The 25,560-nt window shown below is 43.5% G+C and overlaps 1 protein-coding gene across 4 annotated transcripts in view; it reads right to left on the reverse strand.

Annotated features, from left to right (window-relative positions):
* The window catches only part of Rasgef1b (RasGEF domain family member 1B), a 525,537-nt gene that overhangs the window by 27,499 nt on the left and 472,478 nt on the right, over positions 1-25,560 (reverse strand). The window contains exon 1 of one of the 4 annotated variants that reach the window (XM_037209193.1): positions 8,847-8,997. The exons of the other annotated variants lie outside the window; for them this stretch is intronic. The gene's annotated coding sequence lies outside the window, so the exon portion shown is untranslated. Of the gene's footprint in view, positions 1-8,846; positions 8,998-25,560 lie in introns of those variants that run through there. 4 annotated transcript variants of the gene reach the window in all.

Here is a 25,560-nt window from a genome sequence, read left to right on the forward strand (position 1 = left end):
TAGAGGGAACCCCAAAACCTACTTCTGACCTCTGCAGGCCCCTGCATGCATATGCTGCAATGTACTCATGCAGGTTCACACGCATGCACATAAATAAAAATCTTTAAAAAAGTAGTTCAAACTCATTGAAATAGCACTGGATAGTTTCAAAGTCTTTAGAAAGTTATTTGTCCCACATCCCAAGTACATCTTCCACCTGTTACTTAAGCTTTCCTCACCTTGACCCAAACCCTGAATGACATACACACATATTCATCTGTATTGATGGCCTGTCTGTTTGGCAAAGTTCTTCTTAGAACATTATTTTTAGAGTTGTGGCAAAAGCTTTTAGGGACCATATCAACTCTCTCTGACCACAATAGCAGCACTCAGAAAATGCCCTCCAAAGGCTTCTCAAGAAAATACTGTAAGACGAGATGGCAACCTAGCCGAGGTGAGTTAATCAGTACTGTAGCTTATTATACCTAAAACATTAACTGAACCTAAGAGTGTGCCCCTGGCCGTTATTCGCCTTCAAGTTCATCCAAAGGCCTGTCGCTACCATAGCAATAGTCAGCTGAGACCCAATCATGACAAGAGACCTACATGCAATGGGGACATTTCTTCTTCTTCACCTTGTGCTCAGAACCAGACCTCTGATATCTACAAGCCCTGTTCTCTTCATGAGTTCCTCTTCCTCTCACTGTGGTCTTGGACGCTGGAAAAGCCGTCCACTTTCCACAGGCTTCATTTCCCCGAATCCCCCCATTAAGCTGTCTCTGGAGAGACACACATACTAGGCTCTGAGAACCTACCTCACTGGCTTCTCATGCCCTAAGTTTACTGACTACAGAGGACTTTCTGGATTACCACCTGGTAATTCTTGTAATTCTTCTTCACATCTACTTATGGCAGATGTCTTGTTTTGTTTTGTCTTTTCCCCCCCGTGCCTGAGAAACAAAGACTACACACTTGGGATTAAATGTAAAGTAACAGGCAGAGGAGAGCTTCGAACCGAGGTCTCCAGATCCCAGGCGCAAACTTTACTATGTCACTTACATTCCATTGAAAACGGTCTTTGAAATTCTAATATTTAACTATAAAAAAAAAATCCCAACATTTTGTCTCAAATTATATGCTATTAGAATGATTTATATGTTTTACATATTATTCATAAGATATATTAAAACCATGAATTACTCTTGTTAAAAAAACACACTGTCAACGGCAGTAGTTAAGCTACTGACTTGATAATCAACACACAGTTCCATCTAGACAGAAAGTTCAGAGATTCTAATATGCGCTTTAGGAAGCCTACTTTCTTTACAACTGGGAGGTATGTGTACCCAAATAAAGAGGTTTTGTTGAAAGTTGTTTAATCAGCATATGAAATAACAGAGCACTGTACAGTAGATGGCTCGATCCTTACCTAGGGCTCAATGAAATACAGAGGTGTTTTCTTTACAGTTTACCAGCAAAAGAAAATTTTAATGAGCCAAATAATAATAGAAAGATCATGGGACATAGTGTCCATCACTCATTTCAGACAAGCTCTAGCTAGCAGCCAATCCAGAAGTTTTCTGACAGTCTAACTGCCCATGTAGTAGTAGATAAACACAAAGACAGCAGAATGGCACAGGATGTACTGTTTGGAAACTTCATTTTAAATACCTGAGAAGTTAAGCCACAGCAGTTCAGTTTCTCTCAAGCATTCCCTGTACTGTGACCCACGTCTTTAGCTAGGGTTTGTTCAGCAGCACTCACATTCCACGTCAAGACCTTGCACTCTAGAAGCTTCAGTTCGGGAGCTGAAACGTGAGGCCCAGATGACGAAATAAGATTGCAAAGTGTTCAGAAAATAAACTCAGGATCCAAAGGACTAGACACAAGAATCAGAGACTTATCCATCCCTGGCCTCCACTGTCTCCAGAAACTACTTGCCAACGACTCCTCAAGGGAGAGCTCCCATTCGCCTTTCTACCTCACTGGAGCTCTGCCGCCTTCACCGTACGGTTCTCGTGACTAATAGGTCCTGGCACTGGGGTTCATGGGCTTTGAACTGACACCTTCCCACACTTTCTAAAACCAGCCCCTCCACTGTCCACCCTTTTCCTTTCATGCAAAAATCTGCCCTGTCCAGAATACCTGTAAATGGGGACCTGCTAATTAAACACCCTGTTTAGGAAATAGAGACTATTTCAAAATTAGAATGTATGACAGCAGTCAGTTAAATTATGGCTTCATTTATACCTAACAAACATAAAAAGAGGTAATTCCCTTGAAGAAGAGATTTGTATGAGATGCATGAAAAACCCGTTATCTATTCAAATCACTACTTAACATACATTGCAGGCTGGAAAGTAATTCTCACCTTAGGAAGCTTCATTTCTAAGTTGGTTGCTTGAAATTCAAGATACATTCTAGTCAACTAAAAGGACAGATCTTCTCAAAGAAATGTCACACCTCTCTGCACACATAAATACACTGGCATGTCTGCATATACATTACTGGAGCTCCTGTCCAGTAGAGGGTGCTGGCCTAGCACAGAACCTAGATGTCTCATGTCTACCCCAAAGCAAGAGAGTAGGGATCTATAGAGAACCCTCCTCCAGGACATTTAGGACTAGCGCCTTATAAATCAAGTGTGTGTGTGTGTGTGTGTGTGTGTGTGTGTGTGTGTGTGTGTGTAGTACCAATTCAACTGAGTTAAAGAGAACACAAGAATGACGAATCTTAAGGGTAGAGTTCCTGAAATAAGCTTCCTGCCCCCAATGGGGTACCACTCTGGGTAGAAGACATAGTAAAACAACAGGAAATGGATTTTCATTTTACAAAGCAATAAACTAGGATAAAGGAAAAAAATACCTTTCTGATCACCCAAATTAGCTCACAGGCTATAAATGATGCTGGAAAAGTTTCTAGTAGGAACAAGATACCCCCAGCCCAGGCAGAGAAGACAAATATTCCTCCTTAAAATTGACTTGGGAAGCTGAAGCCACTTGACAGACGTCTTACTGGGGCTGCTAATTTGGGGAACCAACATAGATCATGTTCTTCCAAAGACCCTGAAGAAGTTCAGGCTGACATTGATCCCAAAGCAAGAGAGCAGGCTGTGGGTGATTTATAAAATGAATGGATCTGAAAGGCATGCCTAATGGTTTCAGACCAACCAAAGCTCCAGAAGAAAAGCTGCCTTGCCCTGAACAGCAGATTGTGTCTGAATTAGCAACTGCTTTTGCAGTGTTATTTATGAGGAAGCAGGTGTACTGGGGAGGAGGTGGTTTCAGGTGATAACTCAATGGGAAAGAGGTTGGGGTATGGACGGGTGTGGAGCTCCATCAAAAGCCACCCCTTACCTCTGTGGCAGACACTCTGTAAATCTTTACTAGAACAGCACGTCAGCGTCTCCTTCAGTCTCAAAAGAAGATAGAAATGTGCAGGTGTCGCACAGGGCCAGGGCGTGGTGTTTATAAACCCAACAGCTCGGCGTGGATGATAGTGCTTTAGCATCAGTATAAATGCCAGACAAGTATCCCGACTTAAAAAAAATAAAAAATAAAAAGTAGGCAAAGATCTCCTTATCTCAGCTGAACCTTGAAAGTGTGTTTGTTTAGTGGGAAGAGATTTCATTTAATACCTGGAATTTGACCTTTCTCAGTTCCTGTCTAGATTCCAAAGGAACTTGGCCCTTTAGGATACGCACATTTGACAATTCCTTCTTTTCTCAGCTGACGCTGCAGACACTGGGTAGAAATTCCTAACATCCTCTAGCTACTGTCGTAGACTGACAGCTTCCTCTCCGTGACACCAGACTTGGGAATGCAGACTGATGAAGGCCCAGGTGACTGTGATCTCAACCAGGTGAAATGTCAAAGGTGCAGCCTCTGACGCTATCTAAAGCGTGGCTTATTTTAAGCTTGGAAATGTCCAGATGCTTATCTTCTCATTTCTTTCCTTAGACTGAGAAGCCCTTTTAGCAGAGACCCCAGAGAGCATCTGAGAAACCTGGGATGCTGTACCTCCACTAACCGTCTTTAGAAAGGAGGTACTGTGTTAATAAAATACACAGAAGAGAGCAGAAAGGCTGAATACATGTGAGCGACTCCACAATGTACAGTTTTTAGAACCAAATCTAAATGCTCAACAGGTTTCCTAGTTAAGGGAGGAAAGGGATTACTTACTAAAAAAAAAAAAAAAATTATTGTGTATGTGGGCATAGTACCTGAGGAGGCCAGAAGAGGGCATCCGATACCCTGGAACTGGAGTTATAGGTGCCTGTGGACCAACATGGGTGCTGGGAACCAAATCTATATCCCTCTGCAAAGGAATGGTCATGTTTCCTGATTTGAAACCACACACACACACACACACACACACACGCACACACACACACACACACACACAAACCAGTTTACATTTTGCTTTATCAGCTCTTATGCTAACTAGAAATTTTTTTCACTAATCCCTCATGGTGAAGAAAAAAAATTCTGACTCAACTAGTTACAATTTTCTGATGGAAGAAAAACAAAGATAATTAGATTTGTGATCTTTTGCATGACTCCTCCTAATAGGCCTGGAGTGTCATTGAAAACCTTCCGTGTGTGTGTGTGTGTGTGTGTGTGTGTGTGTGTGTGTGTGTGTGTGTGTGTGTGTGTGTGTGTGTGTGAAGGGAAGCCAGACCATGCTGACCTTCTTCATTTATTTAAACGCCTTTAGAATCCACACCATCATTGCGATTCTCAATCTTAGCAGTAGGTGGCGCCTGGTTCCCTGTCTTTGACAGAGCCAGTGCTGGTTTAGAAAAACAAGGGAAGGGCAGCTGCAGTACTGGGGGAAATGTGAAGATCTTAGCATATCATTGAACTCCGGGAAGGGGCACTGCTCATGCTGTACAGACAGACATCAACTAGCTGACAGTGCCCAACAGCTCTACTTCCTGATGTCACAGATGCCTATCTGTGATGAGAATCAAGTATTTCATAGTCCTAGAATAATAAAACTCATTGCCCAAATCATCACTACGTAATCAGGGGTTGCCACAAGGGCTGGACTCCCAAAAGACTGGCCTCTCCTTCACTGTCTGGTAGCCACCACTGGCCACACTGACTGAAGAGCACTGCACACTGGCCAGTGTGGTACAGCTCTTGCCCAGCGTGCACAAGGCCCTGGGTTTCACCCCCTGCACAAGACAAGGGACAGAAAGAAAGAGAGGGGGTGAGGGAAAGGCAGACACTAAGGACCTCTTAATTTTGTTGTTCAAGTATCTACATGTGGCTCGAAGCTTCCACAGTAAACAGCACAGAGACACTGAGATTGTAAAAGATATATGATAGATCTGCAGCTAAACCATGAAATATCACTGGGGGGTGACTCCTATTAGAATATTTTACTTTTCTGAGTCCAATTCATTTCAATAGGGAAATGGCTTGATACTTGGTGGGGCATCTGTGAAAAGCCAAGATTATTTTTCTTTGAATTTTATTATGTAACATGGGAACTGAGATAATTTCATTTTTTTTTTTTTTTTTTTTTTTTGGCTGTAAGTCCTTAGAAAACCATAATTTTTTTCCTTCGATTTTTATCTTTTAGATAAATTGAAAAAGGCTAATGGTCTATAAAGTGTTTTCCTTTTTACAGGACTAAATTTTTTTGTGTCCAATTTTCACATCAGGGTTCCCTAACACAATTTAAATCAATTGGATCATTTCTGGGTATATATTTACCTTAACAGAAAAATAAATACATAAACCTATGACAACAGATTAGTAAAAGAGGCACTGACATTTAGTTGACAAGAATGATGAGCTAAGAATAATTTTCTGGCCCCACTTTATTGATAATTAGTAATCTTTAATATTCTCACAATGAAGAAGAAGAAAAGGAAAAGGCAATCCAAGAAAATACTAAATTTCTATATAAATTCACCAAAGAGCACATGTGACTTGTGCCTTTTCATTCCCATATGCTCAGAAAACACCTGAGCATCTAACAGGCCATCTCCGTCCTGGCGTGGACCACTCTATCATGGATGGATGTGGAACATTGCAACAAAATAAATCAGCTGTGACAGAGATACAAAGGCACCATAAACTATCTCCTCTGACCGCCCATGTCCACTTCACAGACATCAGAGCTACAGAAAGAAGGGATAGGTCTCATTAGGGCTCCCCATCTGCCCAAACCCAAGTCTTCTCATTTCCAGGGTAGAGATCTGATAAGCTACAACTGTCATTTTAGAATAAGTAACGCCTGTACAGATCTAATTTTTTTTTGTAGGTTTAACTGATGGACCAATAAAAAGATGGACAGCTGTATATAGTGTGTTATACTATATAAAGGGAGACAAATAATATTTAAATTTTAACTACTAAAACTCTCAAATCCTCAACAGTACAATTAGCCAATTGTGAGAATACACGAAATCTTCTGAAAACTTTCTCATTTATTTTCTAATTATTTGTGCTGTCAGAACTACGATTCTTTTCCATCCTTGCTTGGGATTCCTGATTCTTCTCCCAGGCAAGGCCTAGAACCTTTCCTTTCCTATCTTCTTTCCAAGTGTTCTCCTTGGAGGTCATCCAAATATTGCAAGTTCAATTCTAGGTAGCCTTTGGAGACTGAGCAGGCTGGTCCCATGGTTTTCTGTACTGTTCTGAGGACCCCACCTAGTCTGCATAGGTCTTCCTGGCCCACATCTTCCTCTCTGTTTTCTTACCTATTCTCTTTCCTTTAGATGAGAGGTATTTAACCGGTTCAACTTGGCCTATTGTACTCTATTAAACAGTGAGGTTAATGTTAGATTATATGAATGAGATGTAAATAACAATATAAGTAATGTTATGATAAACAATGAACACTTAGCAATATTGAGTTATATATACTTAAAATAGATTAGATTATATGCTAAGCTTAGGAACAAGACAATGCAGATACCTTCTGATGACTCTCTTTTCCACCAGGTCAAGTACAAAGCGTGGAAGCACAGACACAATGCACAGTATAGCACATGATATGGAGCAAAGCAGAAATAAATTCTCAGAACTGAACATGCCCCAAGTCCAAGGCCAGTCTTCTTAGTAGCCAGAAGGCCTGACATCTCTCGGAAAACAAAGGGTTGACTGATACAGGGAAGGGACTTGCTCAGCAGAGGCTGATGTTATCTATTGTACTTGCCAGCAAATCTGCTTGAAAGGGTTAAAACAGCTGGCACTGTTTGTGAACACTGACTTCTGTCAAAAGTGCCCTGGGTCCTCAGTGACTCAAACATGGCTCCCTGCCCCAAATAAAACTGGCATTAAGGGATAACAGCATTTAACTGGCTGTCATTTTTCTTCTATACATCCTCAACAGTCAAAAATTTGCATTCCTTTTTTAAAAAAATCAGTTCTCCTTGTGCTCTGAATGCCACATTGCCAGCTATTTCCTCCCAAATCTTCACATCAGGTACACACTGTCTTCATTTTTAAACCTCCTTGTTTAATCCTCTTTGCATAGGCTGACCACCCTGGTCACAACTATGCACAGATTAAAGGCACGGTCATCACAGGCCACTTTCCAGCTACTGTCCTCATGAGGAAAGAATAATTATTCACCCATCTGAGTCTGACTGTGCCAGACATCAGCCAAGAAGAGCTCTGATACCCTGATCCCAAGACTTTTCCCCCTTTATCCTCCCGGGCTCGAGACCCTTCCTCCCTGTGAGACATCATCAGGGCTAAATATAGATCTACGCACACCAGCAGTTCCTGACCATTGTCACATGGCGCTGCTGACGAAGGACTCCTTGGAGACGCGTTCACCCAAACATACATACACAAGTATGAGTGCATATTTATCCTTATGCACCAGACCCCGCGAATTCATCTGCGAAGTGGTACATTTACATTCACAGGAGAAAACTGCAGCCTAGATGCTCTCTTGGCTCTATTTACCACCCCGTTCCACCCTTTTCTCCCCGCACTGTCAGTGGGCTTAGCCATGGTGCTTTTCCTGAACTCCACCAATTTGGATGGGGTAAGATGGCAAGCAACAGTCAAATCACACACACACACACACACACACACACACACACACACACACACACACGGAGGCGCGCGCACCTCTGTTTCCCATTTGCCCTTTTCTCTTGTACAGCCCTGAAGTTGTTTTCAGGCTCTCCACTCCAATAAAAAAGAGCCTCCCTCATGCTGTCAGCCCACGAAGTTTCCAGGTACCCCAAGCCACGATAGTATCGCCCGGACTAGTGTCCGAAGGCAACTCACCTGAGTCCAAAAGCAAAGCAAAACAAAACAAAACAAAAGCCAGGCTACTTGTTCAAGTTTGCATAAAAGCCAGGGAAACACAAGACTTGTGTTTCCTTGTCTGTTCCTAAGAGTCAGACCTTAGATTATTATAAGGAATCTGCAACAAAAATAAACAACAGCCAGTACACTCACAAACACCCTAGGAAACTAGCCCAAAAAGTATATGGACACAACCTAGGTGCATAGGAAGCTTAGAAGGAAAGCAAAAAGATGAACGCGACTCCAACTCAGTCAAACCCTCAAGATCTAACATGATCTCCAAATAGAAGGCCTGGATGGGCACTGAGGCGAGGCGCAGCACTGCGTCCACAGATCCCCGGGTCCCCGGAGCTCAGCCCCGCACCTGTTGGGACCCCGGCAGCCCCTAGCACGAGCGGGCGCGGGAACTCCTAAATCCCCGGGCTCCGCGGGTGCTCGCGAGCTGGGCACCTGGAACCACACCGGGGCGCACTGGGCAGCTGGCTGGGTCCTAGAGCAGCGTCTACGCAGCCCCGGGGCTCCGTGCAGCCGGCTCCCTCCATCCCGGTTCCCTCCATCCCGCCGCGGGGACCCCGGAGCACCTACCCGCACACGTCCCGGGCCCTCCGCCTCCTGGCTGCTGTACGGCGGCGCCCCCAAAGGCGAACGCAAGACCAGGAAGGACCGAAGGCAGGAAGAAAGAAAAAACCCCGCCGATCCAGTCGGGGTCCTTGTTTATACTGAAACTCCAGCCGCAGCCGCGCACACCCCCTGGCTCCTGAGCGCCCGCCTCCTGCCGCCGCCGGCCCCGCCCCCGCCTCTGGCCACGCCCACCCGCGCTGGCCAATCGTGGCGCCGCTCTCCGCCCACGCCGCCCTGCGGCGGGCGCTCGGGGACTTGCCCGGGCCCCCGCGGGCTGGGACTCCCGTGACGCCGCGGCCCTCGCCGCCCACGCCGCCGCGGAGGCTGGCGTGCTGGCGCAGCGGGTCTCAGCAGCCAGGGCTGGGCCCACTCCGGCGGCGGCGTGTGTTTCCTCCTCCGTGCCGCTGCCCGCGGCTGTTTGCGCAGTCATGTGTCCCCGAGTGTGTGTATTCATTTGCCTGGGTGCTCTACCTGTAAATACCGGCTCGACTCGTTGTACAGTATCTATTATCATAATTATGGACTGAAGGTTACTGTCCGTGTACTTTCGGAGGAGATCATTGCTGAGTGCTAGGTATTGTGGGGAAAAACAAACAAACAAACAAAAAAAAAAAAACGCTGGGGGCACACTGGTGGCCGCAACCTGCTGGTCCCAGACCTCTGAAGCTTAATGGCTACTTAGAGGGAAAAACGCTAAGTAAACTGCCACTCACCGGGGATGTAAAATTACATGTGTTAAGAACTTTCGCGAAGGAAAGGAATCTACTCTCAACACGTGAGGGTAGTCCTCATTGAAGGCTGTGTTATCATTGTAACCAGGTATTATTGGATACCTGATAACTATTTTAGGGGAAAAAAGGGGGGGCGGGTAAGAACTCAAAACTTCCCTTGTACGCATGGTAGGTAAGGGAAAAAAGAGACCTGGGGGGGGGGGGAATGTATTAGATCTGGAGACTTGGCAGCGCTGTGACCCTGGATAAGAAAAGGCAGCTTTGGGAGTTTCGGTTCATAAATAAACACTGTTGGACCATCCTGTGGGGCCGTGATTGGCATTATTAAGACAGAGGAACACTGTTCCTGCTCTAAAGTCCCTGCCTCTCTCCTTTCTGGGGTGGAGGAGCCACCTTTCATTTCCTGTCACTCGCACCTCCTCCTGCTTCTCTGTCCTATGCACTCCTTCTACAGACCGGGATCCCTGGACCAGCAACTTATGCTGAACTCTGGCGTCCCTGCACTTGAAGGAGGATGGATTCGGACAAAGGAGCAGTGCTGCAGGGCCCTACAGTCGTGGCTGAGCTTTCCATCCTGTGTTTGTTAACAAGTAGACCATATGACATGGGGCAAAGCACACTCATCCTGGTCCTGTAGCAAGACACTAAGAGGGCTGGGCAAAACCAGGATTTCTAACTGGTGCAGTCAGGCACGCCCTTTGTAACCTCTGCCTACTCTCGGAAGCCCAGAAAGCTGTCTTTTTACTTTCTGAAGTCTTGCCCCGCTAAACAGAAGATAACATTCACTTTATATTCTAAAAATGCAAAGGGGTTGTCACTATGATATTGATGCTGTTTTGTTTTGTTTCCCAAACCACATTTCAGGTCCCTATTCTGTCCAGGCTCTCTTGGGGCCCTTCTAGCTCCAATGTGAGAACCATGATGTGCAGATTCAACTCTGGAGCCAGCATTCCTAACCATAACCCTGTCTTTATCACTCAGCCACCTGTCAAACTCTCCACTAGGTACTGTGGGGCTCTGGGACCCTATTACTCGCTGAAACATGGCATCATGAGAATCAAGCAACTTTTTTAAGGAGTACTGAGATTAAAAGAAACAGGACATGAAGGGGGCTTAAGATAATGTCTCCCAGAGACACCTTTCTTGATCTCACTTAAAATTACTATTCCCTCCACTTTTGATGGCCCTCCTCTTCTCTTACTGTTCCCTGCAAAGTCTTGCTACCATCTGATACCCTGCATTTTGCTTATTACTGAGTCTCTCCCCTCATTGATACTTGAAAAAATGTGAGCTTCGTGAGTGGATGGATGGATGGATGGATGGATGGATGGATGGATGGATGGATGGATGGGTGGATGGGTGGATGGATGGGTGGATGGGTGGATGGGTGGATGGATGGATGGGTGGGTGGATGGGTGGATGGATGGATGGATGGGTGGGTGGATGGGTGGATGGATGGATGGGTGGGTGGATGGGTGGGTGTCCAGCACATGGTAAGAACACAGAATGTAATTCTGTTCCAATTGTGTCTTCCATTTTCTATACCTCATAGTTTCCTCCTGATCTTTTGACTCCATTGGATCTATTTGTATCCTCATGAAAAATGTTGGTGGGCTGATGAGATGACTCAGCAGGTGAAGGCGTTTGCTACCAAACCTGGCCACCTGAATTTGATCCCCGGGACTCACATGTGAAAGGAGAGAACTGAATCCTTCAACTTCACACACACACACACACACACACACACACACACACACACACACACACTTGATTAATATAATAAAAATGTAAATATTAGTAAACTCCACAATAGCAGTCAAGCTGATTCCAATAGAGCCCTGCAGAGCAGAGCCCCATCCCAGGATGGCGGCCTGTGTTACATTTCCACTCTACAGAGACTGTCCAACAATGGAGGGAAGGGTTGCTTTTCCTAAGCCTGCTGTGCCTCAGGCACACAAAAGAAGTGCAAGTATCGTCATGAACCGTGCTAGTCCGACTACCTTTCTTTTTGTCGCTTTCATTTCGAAAGACAAATCCCACCTTACACCACACTGTATGCACTGTATTTTCAATCCACCTTTTGTGAACAATGATGTTATTGTTGAAAAAAATCACATGAGTATATTGACCTGAGTGTCCTGGTGCAATCTTTTTCATTTTGTTTTCTCCTTTTCTGCTTACCATGTTTTTTTTAATAACTCACTTTATTTTGTTTATTACTATTGTGTGTGTGCATAATTGTGTGTGTGTGTGTGTGTTTGTGTGTGTGTGTGTGTAAGCCAGTGTGTGTATGCCACAGCATGGGTGTGGAGACCCGAGGACAACTTTTGGAAGTCAGTTCTGTTTTCCCACTCTGGATTCCAGGGATGGATCTCACGTGTCAGGTAAGATAGCAAGATACTTTTACATGCTGAACCATCACACTGACCCAAACCTACATGGTTTTAGCTCTGTTTGTTTGTTTGTTTTCTTTTAAATTTACTTTATTTTTTAACTGTGCTTGAGCGTTCATGTGGTGTGTGTGTGTACATGTACAAGAATGTGAGTCCCTACAGAGGCCAGAAGACAGTATTGGATTCCCTGGAGCTGGAATTACAGGTGGCTGTGAGCAGTGAACTGCCTAATATGGATGCTGAGATCCAAACTCCAGTCCTTTGTAAGAGTAACAATCTCTCACAAGCACTGAGCCATCTCTCCAGCCCCTGGACTTATGTTTTTTAATGTTAGTATATGTTGCTGTCCCTGACTCCTTCTACCCACTGTTGATTGTTTTACCATACCTGTGCTACATTTGATTATTTGTGTTATGTTTAATCCACAACAAAACCATGAGAGGCAGGTACCATTGTTTGCATTTGTTGACAAGAAGGAATGGGGCTCAGCATAGTAAAGAAGCCATATATCCTGAATCCAGCGCTCCTGTTCTTCCAATCCTAATTGCCCATGTAAGAGTTTGTAAAGAATGTTTAAAAGTAGAACACATGTGTATTTAAGTCAGAAACAAGCTGTTTTCTTACAAAGCAATGCTTATTATTTGCCTAAAAGGGATACAGTTTAATCCCACTAGTTACAATTTGCTATTTCATTAAGGCACTTGAACCTTAAGTGAAAATGTAAACATAACTGTCTTCAAATATCAGAACTCCTTGTGATGAAGGAAGATGACGTACCAGAACATCAGTTAAGACTAAGGAAGGAAAGGTGGAAGGGAGTGTGCTGTAAAGTCGGCGCGGCAGAAATGCTGAAGACATCCAGGGCCGAAGGGGATTCATAGCTCTTCTTGCAGTTTCTTTCTTCTTTCTTTTTCTTTCTTTCTTCCTATCTTCCTTCTTTTCTTTCTTTCTTTCTCTCTTTCCTTACTCCTTTCTCTCTTTCTTCCTTCCTTCCTTCCTCTCTTTTGTTTTATTTTTGAGAATTTCATACACAAATACACTGTATTTATATTATTTCCACTCACCCCTCTTCCCCTTCCAACTCCTCCTGTCCCTCCACCCCCTAAATTCATGAGCTCTTCTTTTATAATTATTATTGGTATGCATACACACACACACACACACACACACACACACACACACACACAGAAAGAGAGAGAGAGAGAGAGAGAGAGAGAGAGAGAGAGAGAGAGAGAGAGAGAAACCTGCTGAGTCCAATTGGTGTCCTTATCTATGCCGGTGTTTACAGTTGACTCCTCAGGACTGAGGGGCCTAATTAGAAGCTTTGTCCTTACAGAAAACTGTTTCTCCCTCTCTCAGCACCCATGGAGTATGGTAGCTTTCCCTCTGGACTTGTGAAATTTCCCCCATCCATGTTGACAAGCCAGATCCTGTTGGCGTAGCCATGCTGTGGAGAATGCGTGGGTGCAGCCTCCCTGCCATGTCTAGAAGACCCTGCCTTACAGCTCGTCCAGGTCCTCTGGCTCTCACAATCTTTCTGTCTCCTCTTCCACTGTGTTCCCTGAGCCTCAGGTGTGAGCATTGTGACGTACACATTCCAGCTGGGGCCGGGAACCCCATGATCACTTGTTCCTGCACTTTGATTGGTTGAGGATTTCTACAGTAGCATTCATTACCTGCTGTAAAAAAAGAAGTTTGCCTGATGAGGAGCGGGCACTTGTACTCATCGATGGGCGCAAGGATAAGTATTTAGCATACAGTTAGAAGCAATATTAACTTAGCAAAATGATTGTAATGGAATTTCCTCTAAAGTCTATGACCTCTCCAGACATGGGTTCATGGCTAGGTTTACAGTACCAGGCATAAGCCCCTTCCTATTGAGAAGCCCTTAAGTCCAATTAAAGAGCTGCTGGTTACACTCATAACTTAAGTGCCACTATTGCAGAGCTGGGGCTATCTTTATTTACTGTGGTTCACAGACTTTACAACTGGGTAGTATTGTGAACAGCCCCCCCCCCCCCCCGGTAGCTTACACAGCGTCTTTTGATACTATGAGTTGTTACAGATCGTTAAGGGCTTTATGAAATGGCCATGTAATTCCTCAGAAGGTTTTTACATTTTCTCAGTAATTTGTTGTTCTCTCAGTCACTCTGGAATATGGATATAGGCCGTTGATAGTGTGAAACCTGAGCTCCAGTTTGTAAATGGGTAGAAACAAAGGCACAGGTCAGATAACTAGTCACCAGTTAGCCTGGACACTGCCTATTCTTCCAGCTTTCAAACCAAGGAAGGTAAGCCCACTCTTGGGAAGGATGGTTTATATGGCCTCTCTTATGTGTTGACCGAAGATGATGAGAATTTTCTACAACAAAGCCATGAAGAATAAACAGATGAAATGTTGACAAACTGCATATAATAGTTTCTGAATATTACTTTGCAGCTTGTTAACCTGTAGTATATTCAAAAATAGTTTCTCGGTGACACACAAATGCAATAATCTTTCTTCAACAGGTAAAAAATAAGAAGGAAAAAAAAATAGAACCCTGATACCTAAAGTATTTAACAGATGAACCACTCCCTCTTCAAGACAGGGAAAATCTTTCTAGTTCACCACAGATAGATTTTAGAGAAAGGAAGACAATGGAATGCACACCCCTGCAAACCCCACAGAGGAGGAAACAGTGCAGATGTGTGGTGATGATCGATCGTGGAGAGCACAGGGCTCCCCTCCTGGGGCCCTCTCTCTCTCTCTCTCTCACTCTTGTTCAGTGGCAATGGAAAGATGAGTTACTGCGCCAAGGTCTCAGGACAGTGAGAGCAGCTTGGCTCCAGACCTGAGAGAATACCCCTTACTTCCTCCTTGGTTTCAGTGTTGTTGTCCATCACTTCCCCGTTCTTATCGTCTGAGGATCTAGAGCAGAAGGGGGAGGAGGCTGCTTGGCGTGCTTTGGTTTTGTGCCCTCTTCCTGCTTTGACCTAAGGGAAGACTGCCCATGACCAATCTAGCTTAGAACATGGTCATGTTGGAATTCCATAGAAATACAAAGGTGGGAGGTGCGTTCCAAACAGTCACATCCCTGGACCTTGGTTAACAAAAAGGGGCGGGGGGGGGGGGCAAGGAAGGCCAGATCTAAAATTTTATTTATTTATGATCCTGACTCCTGGCCCAGTACCATTAATTCTTTGATAACTATAAAGTAAACTTCGCTGCTTTGGAGGAATTTCTGTGATGAGACAAATGACCAGGTTAGCCTTGGAATGAATAGTCCAACAATTACCAACATTTGTCAGTTTGCACAATTCTTTCCCATCTATTCATTGTTTTAGGGAGAATACTGACTGAGTCTATGTGAGTCATTCAGTCCAACAGCAGCCATGATAGAAGATACACTGTAGCTAGAGTTTTCCTGCCTTGTCCAGAGACAGGACAAATCTCTGTCACCCACCAGTCCCACAGCAGCTCAGACCCCACCAAGTAAACACAGAGACTTATATTGCTTACAAACTGTATGGCTGTGGCAGGCTTCTTGCTAACTGTTCTTATAGCTTAAATTAATCCATTTCTATAAGTCTATACCTTGCCACATGGCTCGTGGCTTACCGGTGTCTTCACATGCTGCTTGTCATGGCGGCGGCTGGCAGTGTCTCTCCCCACCTTCCTGTTCTCTCAATTCTCCTCTCTGTTAGTCCCGCCTATACTTCCTGCATGGCCACTGGCCAATCGGTGTTTTATTTATTGACCAATCAGAGCATTTGGCATACAGACCATCCCACAGCAATACACAGTTTCATTTTCTTGGATCAGTGAAAAGATAATATCCAGATTTTACTTCAAAATGGGAGGACTTGAACACAGAAGATAACTTCAGGAAGTTTCTTTCGCATATCTTTGCCCATGCTGTTATCACCACCACTCTTTAACTCACAGACCCGAAAGTTCCACAAAGAATGTAACAACTGCATAGGAAATTCCACCATACACATGATAGTTTTTCAATTCCTTTAAGGATGAGTAAAAATTCTAAAAATTACCATAGACAATAACTGTCAGAAGGTAATGTTACTGCTGTTCCTTTAATGAGCATTATTATTTCACTTACCAGTTCATTTTTATACTTAGAAAGTAATTATGTGTGACACAGATGATGTCTCCTTACAGCAAATGCTGACAATTGATCACTAATATAACTTGGCCTGATCACAAGGTCATGGAGCAGTGCATCTCTGTTGATAATGTAATACACAACAACATACTTTACTGCACTAACAAAGAGACACCTAATAAACATGGGTCATTTGATCAAAGTGTGTCACCATTTTGAACAGGAATGAAGCGGGCATGAATTTACATAGATATTCTTCATTGTATAAATCATTATAGTGAATAGCAGGTGTATTTCTTTATTTGTAACACCTATGTTGACAAGATTTGTTTTCTTCTGAATGAGTTGATTTTAAAATGAATTAAGAATAAGATAGTTTTATTCCAAGACAGGGTCTCATGTGTCCTGAATGGCATCAAACTCTACTTGGCCAAGAATGACAAGAAAATTTTATATTTGAGACACTTATAGCCTTTTATATTGAGCTTTCTTTACTTTTCTAGAAAGTCCCTTCAGTTTTAACTAATTATCACTCTATGTCCTAGAACACTGAGTAAGAAGGAAGAAGGGAGAAAATGAATAATAGAATAAGACAATTTTAGAGCTGGGAGGAATATTAATTATCATCTCTTCTAATCTTTCCTATCCTCATGCCACCAATCAAAGCATTTCTGAGATGAAGAAATTGAGTCCCAGAGAGAATAAATGATCTCTCCAAGGCTAACAAGATAATAGCAAAGTTACACTTGTCCAGGACCCGGAAATAACTCAGGACTTCAAATAGTACCTGATTTGACTTGCTAATTATTATCCCTGCAGGGGCAACTCTGTAGGGCTACCTTTACATTATAGAAGTAAAATTTGTTATCAAATACTGAGAGATAGTCTACACTAAGGACTCTTGATGATATGACAAAGTAGAATTTTCTAGATCCTACTGGCATGCTGAAATAATCTAAATGTTACTACTACTGGTAATTTATGATCCTACTTAATGTTTAAGGCAATGAAAGAATAAGCTCTTTAATACCTTCACCAGTAAAGTAACTGTTTTCTGGTTAATCTATTAGTCAGACCTCACAAAATTATGGTGGTCAAAAGGCTTCTTCAACTAGCATTTGCTGTTGTTATTATGAAAGTCCATACCTGAACAATCATCTCTTAGAGTCAGAAAACCAATCAGAAGATTATGTCATCTTTTAAATCAATTAGACCAGTGGTTCTCAACCTGGGGATCAAACAACTCCTTTACAGGGTCGCATATCAGGTATTTACATTATGATTCATGACAGTAGCAATTACAGTTATGAAACAGCAACAAAAATAACTTTATGGTTGGGGATCACCACAACATGAGGAACTGTTTTAAAGGGTCGCAGCAGTAGGAAGGTTGAGAACCACTGGATTAGATAATTGGTCTAAAAGCAATGGCTTTTGGTTGATTCTGTGAAATTAAATCTGTGAAAATAACCAAATATTCATTTTGACATGTGGATAAACATTTTTTCAGTAGTAGAACCAGCATTCTAACACAATATATCTAGATACTGTTATGTATGAAAAAGCACAGTATATTTCACACACACACACACACACACACACACTCACACAAACAGACCCTAGAGTCACTTGTATTTCTCTAGATGACTGAGAGAATCTATGTCTCTAGGACCATGGGGGGGGGGGCAATGGGGCTCTAACTTAATCTGTAGAATTCAATTCTTCTCATAAAGAAAGACTTAGCAGATTTGACAGTGTGTTTATAATCACCATTTGAGTGCAGGCAAATAGATACTTTTGAATTTTTATTTTGTGAAGTCCTTAAAAAATGGAAGAATTTATAATCAAAATTGGATTTTTTTCCATATAACTATATTATATAAACTTAAACTTCTATATTTATTTAAACACAATGTATATTGATGAAGTTAAAAATTTCTCTTAACTGTTTCTACTTATGGATTGATCACATTTATTAAGTGTAAGTACCTATCAGTAATTCAGGTAATAGTATTGGGTCCCACTGTATAAAATGATAATGCATATGACATAAGTTTATTAAAGAATATTATAGCCCTAACTTGTTTATCATATTAGCCACCTCTTGGGTTTTGATGTGACTGTGTGGTTCTCACTCTGTGATGGGCACTGTGACACACAGTTAGCACACACATGAGCTTAGCTTCTTCACTGAAATCTGCTTTAAAGTCAAGTCTCTCACAGTAACGCCATTAGCATATGATTAATGTTTCTAAGACCTGGAATTAACTGGTGATAATTTTAGAATCTACAATTACCCACACAATTGTCTCTAATTAGCTCTCTCTAGAAGAGTGGTCAAGAATGGGAAGAAAATGGAGGGTGACTGGGGCTCTGTCTCTGTAAGGGTGGGACAGTGAATTTCCTTGAGATCTGTTGTAAGAGTGAGGAAGATGTGTCAGGGTGGGAGATGCGCTGGAAAGACACGGCTGTCCACAGAAGTAGAGCTTGAAAAGAGTTAGAAGACAAGACAAGACAAACTGTCTTAGCCAGACTGTGGCTCCGTGATTTCAGAGACCATCCAAGTGTTACAGGAACTAAATCTGAGGAAGCCCAAGGCCTTCTCCTCAAAGGTGGGAATTTATCGCCTCTCACAGCACAAAGTTCATGAAGAAGACCAAACAAAATGTCCCAGTCTAGACAAAAGTCCCACAGAAAAAGAAAACATTTGCCCTACGTTCTGTTTGTTGTTTTATAAAAACCCACAACAAATTCCTTTCCTAAATACCCCAGTTAAAAAGTCAAACACCAGCTGTTACAAGTCATAAGCCCAAATTTTTCTCGTGTCCAAAATACTAAGAAGCGCCATTTTCCTCCAGAACAGTTGAACCAGGACATAGTGTTATGAAAACATCTCTAAATAGACATTGTTTGGTTAGCCCCAGCCCCTCTTGCTTTAAAGTTAGTCATAGCCTTTTGATTCAGAGTACGTAACAAAATAAAAAATGAACATGAATTTTGTTCTTTCTCTTGGTGAGACAAAACACTGTGAACGCCAACCCTGTAAAGCATGTCACAGTGCGGCAAACTTGCGGGAAGACCTAACAGTCAAGGGGCTGCTGGGCTTCGTGAACATTACAGGCAAGTTCTCTCCCTCGTGCGTGCGTGTGTGCACGTGCATGTGTGCACACGTGTGCGTGCGTGCGTGCGTGCGTGCGTGTGCGTGCGCACGCATCTTTCTCTTTGCCCCCCCCCAGCCTCTCTATCTTTCTGTCTCCCACGCCCCCCATCCCCCCCCACACACCAAACACACACCTTCTGTGGAAGTCCAGCTACAGAGATGGCTCAGTGGTTAAAAGCGCTAACCTCACAAGCCCTGGGTTTGGATCCCCAGAACCCTTGTATCACCTGATATGGTAACTCCCATCTGTAACCCCACTGCTCCAATGGAGACATGGGAAGTAGAGACGGAGGAATCCCCAAGTGGCTCTCAGGCCAGCTGACTTAGTGTACTCAGGGGCAAACAAGAGACCCTGTCTCAAACAAGGTGGAAGGTAGGGACCTACACCTAAGGTTGTGTGCCTTGGCACCTATCCCCCCCCTCCCACACACACGCACACACACACACACACACACCACACACACACACACCCCACACACACACACACACACACACACACACACACACACACACACACGATTTGAAAACCGCAGAATGATGAAAACTTTTTCCGCTCCAAATCTAGGAGCAGTCACCCATGTCTCAAGGAAGGGGGAGTGTCTGACCCGACCTGCTAAACCATAACACTTTGGAGGAAATAACCCAGCAGTGGTCATCTGCACAAAGGCTAGCAAGACTTGTTCTAGAGCTCCGGAGAGAAGCAGTACAAGCCAGGAGGACCTGTGAGAGCTGTCTCTCCTGGAGAGCCTTGGGCAGTGTTTCAAAAGGACTCTAGTCAGATTAGGACAGAACACAACCAACCGGCTTAGAGAAGCTAGCGTTTCCGATTCTCAGAGTACTACATGAAGTTAAAGACTCCAGCTTCCTGTGAAGACCGGTTTTTTGCTTGTTTGTTTTTTTTCTTTGCTTGCATTTTATTTTGAGACAGGTCTCATAGAGCCCTGGCTGGCTTTGAATTCACAACACAGCCTGGTGATAAACATCGGATTCCCCTGCCTCCACTTCCTCAGTGCCAGGACCGCCGCCATGCCCAGTTTATGCAGCCCAAGGTTTTAAACATGCTAGGTAAAGCACTCTGCCAACTGAGCTGTGCACATCCCCACTCAAAACTGTGTTTAATCCGCAGTTGCCAGACTAAGAATAAGGGATCTGCAACAACTGAGTGGCTTGACAAGACCCAAGAATGACAGGCGTGCTCCGGCCCCACCGTGTCGGAGAGAAAGGGCCCACCGCCTGCTCCTGCATCGTGACACTGATGTTCGTGACACTCTTGGTCTGTTTCTAGGAATATATTTTCCTTTTCCCCTCAGCCCCGACAGGCAAAACAACAACAACAACAACAAAAAAAAAAAAAAAAAAAAAAAAAAAAAAAAAAAAGCAAAAACAAGACTACGGCTCTCACCTCAGAGGGGTTGATGCTTTATTTTTGAGCCAAATATGAGCGACAAAGGCCCGGGAACATAAATTCAGATTGTCCCAAATACTGTGTTACAACGTGGTAACCATTCAGTAAAGATTTTAGAGTATCCGGACAAAGTAAATCATATAGCGAAACATCTTTTAAAGACGTTGGAGCAGAGAAATGCTACTATAAGCCTAAATGCTATCTGATGACACTCAGCTTTTAGGTTGCTGGAAGCGAGGAATCTGTTCAAAATGATTTAGCTAGTGGTTGTGAGGATGTCGGTCACACACAGAGATGGGCAACAAATAGCCACGTAGGAATTAAGATAACCCAAGGTGATTTGGCTGTAGACCTGCATCATTCCTACTCTCCACATTATTAACGTTCTAGTCAGTTAATGAGCCTTGTAGAATGCTTGACAGAGGCTGGACATTTTTCTGGGATGTTAATGTAACAGCTCAGATCCACGTGACAGCCAGTGACTAGGACTTAGTGTATATACCAAGGCATGGCAACATCCCTGCTTTAGTCTGTCTGGTTAAAACAGACTTCAGATTCAATTTCCGTGACAGACGGTGTGTTGTGACATTAATCCTTTAATCAATGCATTTGCATGCCTGTCGGGTAACCAGTTGTCCTGACTTGGCCTGGGACCAGCCAGGTTTAGTACTGAATTTCATATCTTAAAAACAAACAAAAAACCCACCTTTTCTTTATATTGTGTATCGGGTAGGGGGAGCCCAGGCGTGACATCAAAGGACGATTTGTTGGAGGTGGTTCTTTCCTTCCACCATCTGAGTTCTGGGGAAGCAGTCTGGGAACACCAGGCTTGAAGCAGGTGCTTCTACCTACTAAGCCATCTCACTGGCACTCATCCCAAACGTCTTACAGCACATCTTCAGAAATGGGTTGAAAAGGGGTGGCTGATCGCCTAAATTCCGGACAGTACTAAAAACTTTCTGTAGGCCAGGCCCTGGAGAAGGCATTAACAAAAACCATTGAAGAAAAAATAGAGAAGGCAGCAGACATCAAGAAGTGACGACCCAGGAAGGCAAGGCAGACAGGAGCTGAGGTCTGAATAAACAGCCCTTGCAGAGATGCCCATGCCTGGGACAGAGATGTGCTTCCCATGGGGACGTGCTTGGAGGAGTTTGAGGAGGCTGCTTGTCTTTCAGACCTGGAGTATGAGATGGAGTTAGCAGTGAATTTTGTCGGGATAGAGCCATCCTATTTCATTTTTAAGTATGAAAAGCACTTTAGGATCTCTGGGGGAGATTAACGCTCTCTCTAAAATTATATGTCTATTTTTGTATCTGCTATTAGAATGAGACTGAGTAAAAGTCTTGGGGTGGAAATGTAGCCCTGTTGGCAGAGTGCTTGCCCAGCATGGAGAAAGCACTTGATTTCATCCCCAGGGCTCACAAATTGGAGCATAGCAGGATCAGAAGTTCAAGGACATACTCATATATAGAGAAAACAACTCAAGGTCAGTCTGATATAGAGGAGATAGAGGAGAGGGGTGGGGGGGAGAAGGAGGGAGAGAGGGAGGGAGGGAGGGAGAGAGAGAGAGAGAGAGAGAGAGAGAGAGAGAGAGAGAGAAGGAGGGAGGGAGGGAAGGAGAGAGAGAGGGTGGTGGTGGGAGAATTTCAGTAGAATAATTAGAAAAGGCACAAGCTAACAATGACCTTGTCTGTATCCTGCCCTGATAACAAAACAATACTTGGCATCAGTAGGTACTCAATGTCTAATTAGTAAATACGTGCATGAAAATATTACTGCTTTTTTATGTATTATGTTCAGGCCCTGAATTCACTCTCCCTGAATACTTCCTCTCTTCTCACCAGCTTATCCATAGCCTGATGTAATTATAGATCAAATGGAATGGATCACCCGTAGGCTTCAGGCTAGAGGTATCCTGGGCCAGACTATACCTGCTGGTTCAAAGAGAGACTCTGTGAGCCTCTGCCTTTGCTCTGTGGCCACGTGTTAAGCGCTCTGCCACCTGAGCCGAAGTGAGATCTGTTTCTGTTTTAAGCCCCGTGTGTTATGATGTAACTCTAAAGACGGGTTGTGGAAAGACCAGTGTTAAGAAGGTTGCACAGAGTTGCAGTCTGGCGGTTTCACTGTTTGCATCAGGGAATTTCTCCTTCCTCCTGCCACTGCTTCCTATCACTTTCTCCCTTCTGACCACGCCTCCTTTCTTTTGTCAACTGCACTGGAAAGCTTGGGGCCTTCTGGACCCTCAAAGCTTATATCAGGATGAAGGCTCTGGCCTCCTCATTTTACTCAGGAGAGTCTCCCTCTTTCCCTCACCAGTTCTGGCCCCACTGCGTTCTGAGAGAAGAGAGACGTCAACCCACTTGATGACTACCTGTCCCCACCAACAGACACACATAGGATTTACTTCCAGGTCAGAGTGTCTCAAACGTCTGGCGTGATAGGAAAAGGAGTTGTTCCTTTGCTTCATGGTGGACAATAGTTTGCTATGTTTAGCAATCTGAATCCTCAAGTTTATCTGTTCTTTACACTTTTCTATATGCAATAACCTAAATGGTGGATTACTGACCTGTGGAGGAAAGAACCAGCCTACATTTTCCTCTCCCAGTGGCTTGCCTCACACAATTCAATGCATACAGGATGAATTTTCAGAGTCCCCGAGTAGGTTATTGATAATTGCTGTTTCTGTCTTTTATTTTTATTATATTTATTTTTTATTTATGGGTCTCTGTGTACAGGTACCCTCAGATGACAAAGGAGAGTGTCAGATCCCTGCAGCTGGAGTCCCAGGTGCTTGGGAGCCACCTTGTGGGTGCTGGGAACTGGGCTCAGGTCCTCTGTGGGAGCAGCCAGTGGTCTACACTGCCTAGCCACCTCTCCTGCTCCTCTGCCTCTCCCGCCCCTCTGCCATGCTCTGGCAATCTACTAACAATACCTTAACCTTCAGTTCCTACACAAAATCTTTAAATAGCTGGTGTAGACTGATGAATCAGAGCAGTTAACACTAACAGACACAACTTTCTGCACACCAGCTGAATTCTATAGTAAATTTTAGGGATTCAACATCATAACGCCTGGTGCCAATGGACATGGCCGCAGGATCCAGCACTGCGATCACTTTAACATAATTTTTTTTTCTGTATAAACTAGAGTTCTTTGGGGACATCCAAGTTAAATTTAAAGAAAGGTGGGGAACACAGCTAACATTTACGAACATTTTTGTCTCATGCTTTCCTAATAGGTACTCTTCATCTTATAACTCATATACAGTACTTCGTATTATCTCCACCATCACTGAAGTGGAAACGGAAGGTGAGGAAAGTTTTGCTCATGGACCCAGTGGACCCGACTCCAGAGAGCATGCATTCTGTACCAGAAGCAGAGTCTGTAGAACAGACACAGAAACGTTGGCCGACTTTCAAATAAGGGCAGCAACTAAAGTGAAGCAAAAAAACACGTCCTTTCCACTACCTCACACGTGGTTATGAAGTCTGGGGCAGACAAGGTTGCACAATGATCAAGATCACCCACCATGGAAAGAGGAAGAACCAGCAAACAAGCCCGACTCAGAGCGGACGCGAACAGACTCTCAGTCACTGGAAGCTTCACGTCTAAGACTTGTCCCACGTCGAAGACTAAACCAATAATTGTTTTAAAAATTAAGTTAAATGATGCATCCAGTCATTAGCACAAACTCTGGGAAATGGAACTCAATAAATGGTAGTTAATTAAATATAATTATTGCAACTATTCAGCAGGCTTTTTCATGCTTCATACCTCAGCCTCTCCCTGATTCCTTTAAAAGTCAGGTGATCCCAGCACTCGTGAGGAGGGTGTAGGAGGATTGGGAGTTCAAGGCTAACCTTGGTTACATAAAGAGTTCAAGGCCATACTAAGCAAATGAGAATATCTCAAAAAGCAACACACACACACACACACACACACACACACACACACACACACTCATACTGATATACTCCTCCTTTAAAATGTGTGTCTATCAGGCATGATGATGCACACCCATAACCTCAGCATTTGAGAGGATGAGGCAAGAGATTCTTGTGAGCTCAAGCTGGCCTGGGCTATGAGTAAGGTCCTATTTAAAACCAAAACAAAATTGAAAGAGAGGAAAAGAAAAAACAAGTGTGGCTGTGTATCTTCTTACGCTGTATAAGCTCACTTTGTGTTGTTAAGAACTATTTAAATATTTGAATATTATAAACACCCTTAAAATACATTTGTTTGTATCTCCTAAAATAAGGATATTATTGTATATAGACTACAGTGTAGTATCCCTGAAGAATATCCAATAATATCCCCTATCATCTAATTTCTACTTCATATTTAAATTTCCTAAATGAGTCTCAAAATTATCCCCAAGAATATTTTAAGCCTCTTTAAGAAATTAGACAATTTGTCTTAGAAAAAGCACCCATGTTCTGTATTTGCCTGATATTTTTCTATAAGTGATTTTTAATTGTCCATCCAACCTCTATACCTCTATAAATCTGAACGTCAATCTTTGGTTTTATTGCTTTTAACTTGAACATTTGTGGTGAGGATGCTTTAAAGTCAGTATTACGTAGTTCATACTAGACCTTATCAAAGTTTCCATGACCACTTCCTCTCCCAAACATGCTGTGTGGCTTCCTAGCTTTCTCTAAGGTATGGCCAGACCAGTGGTTTTCAACTGTGGCTTCACTTAGAACCATCTACAGAGTTTTTAAAAATACTTGTTCCTGAGTAACACCTCTAGGCTTGAACAACAAAGGGACTGGGCATCTTCCCAGGCCATTCTCATGTGTAACTCAAGACAGTGAGTGGTTTGGATTCTACAGTCAATGGTCTATTTTTCTGTTGACTAGGACGCATTCTCAGTGTTAACCGAC

This window comes from Peromyscus leucopus, chromosome 10 (assembly GCF_004664715.2).
Source record: "Peromyscus leucopus breed LL Stock chromosome 10, UCI_PerLeu_2.1, whole genome shotgun sequence".
NCBI lineage: Eukaryota > Metazoa > Chordata > Mammalia > Rodentia > Cricetidae > Peromyscus > Peromyscus leucopus.